Source organism: Glossina fuscipes, unplaced genomic scaffold (assembly GCF_014805625.2).
Source record: "Glossina fuscipes isolate IAEA_lab_2018 unplaced genomic scaffold, Yale_Gfus_2 1, whole genome shotgun sequence".
Classification (NCBI taxonomy): Eukaryota; Metazoa; Arthropoda; class Insecta; order Diptera; family Glossinidae; genus Glossina; species Glossina fuscipes.
This window is the reverse complement of record NW_023998415.1, coordinates 13,867,570-13,874,172: the sequence shown is the minus strand read 5'-3', so window position 1 is coordinate 13,874,172 and position 6,603 is coordinate 13,867,570.

Below are 6,603 nucleotides of genomic sequence, written 5' to 3'. Positions count from 1 at the left end.
AAGAATCGCACAAAAAGAATCGCACAAAAAAAAGAATCGCACAAAAAGAATCGCACAAAAAAAGCGCATAAAAAAATATCGCACAAAAACAGGTTTGACTGTATGTTTAAATTGTTTCTCGACAATTACATCCCCCTTACTTTCAATACTTTCATAGATTTTGAAAAAAAAAAACAAAATGCTAAAGCATCACAAGAGAGTTTAGCTCACATTCTTCGTGAAAAGAAGGCTTTTCTCAACCGGCAATCAGTAGTAGTAGTAATTGGCGGGCAGAGATCAGAACTGAAATGATTGCCGTCAGTGATATGCTATGCATCTCAAGAGATACAATGGTATAACAAAATACAACCAATGTCCAATTTCCGTGGGCTGCGTCTCCCACAATGTGTGGGGGGGACTTGTCAGTGTTCCTTGTCATGGTTTTGTTAATCTCATTTCTCTTGAGATACGCTAGCTTGTAAGTTTGAAATCGCCATCTTGATACCAAGTATCTGAAAGATTTGTCAAGATGACGCCTAGTTGAAAATCCGCTACTCATAATTTTCGCGACTGATTCTACTACAAGAAGCTTTTGAAAACTGTTGGATGACAGGGGAATTTATTTGATAACCAGCTCAAGGCTCTTCATTAGATTAGTTCTAAAACATGGTCTTTAAACTCGCGGCATAATCGACTTGTAATGTGTTTTGTGAGTACTGACTGCTTTTTTCTTCTTCGCTGCAAGATTAATTAGCCGAAGTTTATCTGCACACCCTAGCACTTTCATGTGCTCTCTCCAAAACGATATTTGCCTTAGTTCATGTAGACAGGAAATTGAACTTTTTTTTGTCGTTCGAACATTTCATTAAATCTTTACATCTTATCCTTAAAACTTTTATTATCGCATAGGAACAAAGTATCGGTTCATTAAATTGTCAAGCGAAAGATCATCTTCTCTGGTAGAGCAAGTCATTGCATTCTTATTATTATTCATCACATACACGAATAAAGTTTGCATTTGTTTATTTACCTCTCGCATTACTACTATCAAAATTGATTTGCAAGTTTTTTTTTTCTTTATCAAAATTATTGGTTTTTTGTTTTTTTTTTTGTCGACACCAACTGCCCAACGCTTTGCCGTAAGAATATCTGATCACTTTTCAATCCATACCGTCGTTCAACGTACAACCGATTAAGAAATGAAAAACGTTCGGGCGTTGTACCACTCCCTTTTTTCTTTAGTTCTGCAGCTAGTATATCTCAAAAGAAAAGATTAAAAAGAAAACACTCTGAACAATCTCGTTTTATAAGGACAACGGGACGAAGAGCAAAAGTGTAGTGTCACTACAAGAAGAGGATATTAAAAGTATACCAAAATCCCATAAATCAACCGATAAAAGAAATTGTTTCACATTTCGAAAATAATTTAGGACATTCGTCAGGTCGCCGGTTGACACGCAAACAGCAGCGAGGTTAGGCATATTCATCTAAGTAAGCAGGAATTCGCGTTACATTCATTCAATTTTTATTAACGCAGTTCCCGGCAGTCTCTCAACTTAGTCGACATGGTTTGTGGTTATCGTTTGCGAGCCTTCACTATACAATCCTTCTTTCCACTATGATACTTGGAGAACTCTCTGTGTTCGCATAGAAGCGTCTCTTGTGAACCAATCACTTTTGATGGCCTTTATATTGTTACCTAACTACCTTATACAAAATATCGGCATAAGGCACATATATCCTTAGTCGTGAAGACTATCGCCTCGGAGTTAATCTGCGGCGGAACTCTTCACCTCCTTTCTGCCCCGTACACCACTTGTGGTACAGAGGTATATTAAGCTATAAAGTTGATTTTATTATGCCGATCGATTCAAAGCCAGTTTCTGAATAGATGTAAGCTTGTCAGTTCGCCTGTTTGCCCGTCGTTTTTTCTTGTGTTCAATCAGTTTGGCTCAAAGAAGAACGCTATTGAAAATGGTTCGGATCTGACCAGTTCTTCAATAACTAGGGCCTGTCTGTTAACTGTGTTAATCGAAGTAGTTTAAGATGTTTAATGGTGATCCACATTTCTTTATAGAGTTTTTTACTTGTTTCTTCCTCTTCTTCTACTATCATCTTTCGCGAAGTGTGAATATGTTCCGCACACCTGCAACGCAGATAACATTCATAACATTGGCCATCGGAGCGCTATTCCTATCCTCCGTTAGTATAATTATATTATAATGTCGTCGTTACATCTAGTGGAGGAGCAGTCAGGTCAATACAACAGATTCTAGGATTTTCGTTTGCATCGTCTGCTTGGTAATAGCCATCAATATATTCGTTTATTATCAACTTAACGAGAGTAGATCCTGAGTGCTTGGACATTCCATCATTTTGATGAGGCAAATGCGAGAATGACATTAGCCTCAATACCGTTTGAATCGTATACCATTCCTGTTTACTGACGAGTAGCTTTCAGTATTTTCTTTGATTGGTGTCTTTTTTAAATTCAAAAAATTTCATTTTTCACATCAAAAATGTGTTTTTTTTTTTAAATTATCGACTAATAATATAAAATATTGTCAGATAATGAAAATTAATATTACTTTTACCTTTTAATAATACACGCACAATTATACAAGAAATGTAGTAGGAGTTTATCTAAATTTCATAACAATTGTAATTCAAATTATAAATATACATACATACATAAGTATTCTTTGATATTTCACATAAACATAAAATAGATCTGTAAAAATGTTCGCATAATTTATGGTCTCGCATAAAAGGCAATACCGTATTCCCACGTCTCATAAATTGTGCTACTGTTACATCATGTTATGAACAAGAAATTAAAAATCTTATGTTGTAAGTAAATATATCTATATATATATATATATATATATATATATGTATATATATGTATATCCACACCATTGCAATCAGCAGCCAGCCATGGGTTTGGACATCATGAACGTTTTTCTTTTCTTTCTTTTTTTTTTTTTTTTCTTGTTTGCTTCTTTTTAATATGGCATCTAGGAGCCAAAATAATATCATTAGAGCTGTCCAACGCAAGCAGAACTGGTATACGTACTCCTGCATAAACAAAAGCGTTGTAATAAATTGAAAGATTTTTACCGATGAAAATTCTGGTAAAGGTTAAAATATCATGAAATACACATAAGTGCAGAATCACTCATTTACCCATTCATTCATTCATTCATTCATTCATTCCTTAATTTATTTATGCATTAATCTTTCTTTACAGGCCTGAGACGACACGGAAAGTGTACGCTTGAACCTAACATACGTCTTGACTGTAAACCTATTGTATTGGATAGATTAAGTAAGTAATTGTGAGAACTTAAAAAGATTTACATCTTTTTCATGTTTATTTTCTTTAATATGCAAACATCTGTTGCATTAATAATGAACTTTTGTAGCCTTAGAGTATATAACACGCATCGTCTGCGATTAAATCTCTGCAGGTTAACAGTTTTTATTTATTCTTTGCTCAAATGAAAAAGCCAAAATATTGTGTTATTTTTTTACTGCATTTAAAATAAATTCGCATCGATGTTGTAAAAGTCATTAATATTTGAGTCGTCCGAGCATCATACTCTTAATCTGAAAACGTGAGGGCGAACAATTTAAAAATTCATTTCTTTCATATCTTCACATGGTCTCCTTTTAATTCGACACACTTTTGCCTGCGATATTTATTAGTCTTAACAGCCCGAAGAGATGATCTCTTCTTCTTCTTCTTGATAAATCGTCTTTCTCGTGAATTACTGTTGTTGTACTAAAATGGCACCGACATTCTCCATAACTTTCTCATGTCCGAACTTTCACGCCTTCCACGTTTGCTACGGCGCAGTAGCGCGTCAGGCGACGATTTAGTAAATTCTCTTCGCCATTTCAATTCCAATATTCGTCTCTTCAGTTCACACAGTTACATATCAAATTTCGCCTTGGTAAGCGATCACGTAGAGTTCCCTTACACAGCATCCCAATCGTCTTCAATTTTTGTAGGCATGCCGCCATCCCAACACAAATGGTTAATGTTTGTCTCATCACAACACGGGTCACGCACTTTTCAAGTTGTCTACTTTCTTTATAATACCAGGAAGCCAGTTACATGTTGAAAAAAATGCGGTTCAATTCTTTGATACCGAAGTTATTCGCCGCAATATATATAGTAAGAAAGTAGAAAGTAGTCCTTGATTGTGCTAAGAAAATGGGCAGAAGCAATGGAATTATTACATCATATATACTTGCGAGCTAACGGATGCAAAAATATTATAAGAAATTGTCCCTGAACATTTATCTCCTCCTATTATGTCCTGGAAGTCGTACATGTTGTACAAAGAAAAACTTTTATATACTAAATCACTTGCGACAGAAGAATATATCGCGTTTATACGCGATTTATAAAACATCCAGAAAGACTTGAGAGTGACTCACAACATATGATGGCACCGATCGATTCAAAGTCGGTTTCTAGATCGATCTAAGCTTCTATGTCCGTTTATCTGTTCAAGAACACAACAGATCGCAATTTTGGAAATATTTTCATGAAATTGGGTACAATAGCATGTTTTTAGCGCAAGGACGAACGCTATTGTATATAGTTAGAGTAGATGGAGCCACTATTTCGACAACTTCTCACATAATATTATAAGAAAAAATAATTGCATTCTCAGAACTTCCCGAAAAAAAAAAATTGCTTAGTAATAGTATTTTCGGATTCTAAATTTGTTGCGAACAGGACTAATTTTCAATATTTCTTGAGGAAAATTTGCCCTTAGTAAATCAACTTAAGGGAATTTGCTGTGCTCGCTAACTACTACTAGTACTAACTGTTTTAACATTATTCCGGAAAAAACACGATCGGGTTAAGTGATGAGTTCCTTGGCAATTAGAGCAGCTGCGCATGGATAATTTCGATATTTGTTCATTCTCACATCGAATTTTTGGGCCTTCTTCGCAGACCACTTTCGAATTGTCGTCATCTTCGGCGACTTGCGTTCCCTGCATCGTTATACTTGATCTCGACTTCACAAGATCAGTCATAATGAAGTTTATATTGCAAAAACATCGAACTATAGCTCGAATATGCTAAAGTTCGAGGTACCATGAAACGTGGACGGTTGTAATTTAGTGGTACTGATGGTTACGCTAGTAACTTACGTCCACTCCTTCCTTCAAATCTTCCATCTCGATCCAATGCACGTCCATCTTATTCTCTTCCCACACTTACTGTTCCCTTCATCTTAGCATGAAACTGATTTACTACCTCATACAATTTTTGGTTGTATTTTTGTGGCAACCGATGCATCCTTTTTCTCTTTAGTCTGAATATGACCATTGGGGTCCAAAATTTTTGGAAATATTTTTACGGGTTCAAAAATTATAGACGAAAATCTGAAAAAATTGTCCGTATTTGGTTGTTCAGGTTGCTTCGCCGCAAACCATTTTATAACAGTAGCTCTTCGATTTCAGCTTCTTATCTCAATTTTTGCAACTGCGGCAATTTCCAAAGAAAGAGAATCAAAACGATCTGCTTTAATGAATATAGATATATGTCATCGGTATCTTGAAAGCTAGACTAGGTACAAAAAATTGATTATAGATATTCATTCGGTCTTTTTTTCATTTAAGTAAAAGTCAGTGAAAAATTGTGAAACATTCCTTGCGGTATAAATGCAAAAAGGATGAAAACAAATGCACGAGAATTCGAGTGTTAATGTAAGTGTCTTCCTTTTTAGCTATAATGTCAGGTATATGTGCTTCAAGCTTCAAACGCATCAACTCTCTTCTTTTCATTAGAATATGACAAGGCGGGCTTTCATCCCTTCTTTTTCGCTTTGTTTTTCAACAATGACCTGGTATCTCTAATTAGTCCACTTATTGCGTTACCTATCTTAGCTAAAGGCGAGTCTTTTTAATTGTAATAATTTACGATACTTACTGCCAATGTGTTTTCGTGGATTTAAAGCTAGTAACGAGCCCGCTTTTAATCTTAATTTAAGAGTTAATTTTAATTTAAGAGTCAACTCAGTCATCTCATCTGTTATAGATTTACTAACTCGCAGAAGAAGACGACAATGGATAGATAAAAACAGCTCGAAAGGAAAAAATTCATGTTTTATTTAATTGTTTAAATTTTAATTTCAATTTCAATAGTTTTTCCTCAATATATTTTCAAATTATTTCCTACTTTATGAAAATTGTACTAAAGACTTAATATCTAATGTTCTTTTCTAAAATAGAGCTGATAGCTATTTTGCTATTGCTATCAAAGCTCAATGCCTTTTTCTTTTTACTCTAAGAATTTATATCATTAGTCTAAAATTATAATAATAATAATAATAATCCGCCTGAGTAGCCGAAGGCGAGGAATCTTCACTAGCAAGTCAATGGTCGTGGGTTCGAATCTCAAGTGCGGTAGAGTTTTTAATAAAAGCCGGATAGCCTTAGATGCTAGTGCTTTTTAAGAGTTTAGTCTTAGAATTTATTTCTCTAGCGAAATTAATAATAATAATATAATAATAATAATAATAATAAAAATAATAATGTTCCCTACTTCCTTTATTGTGTGTGTGTGTGTGTGTGTGTGTGTGTGTGTGTGTGTGTGTGTGT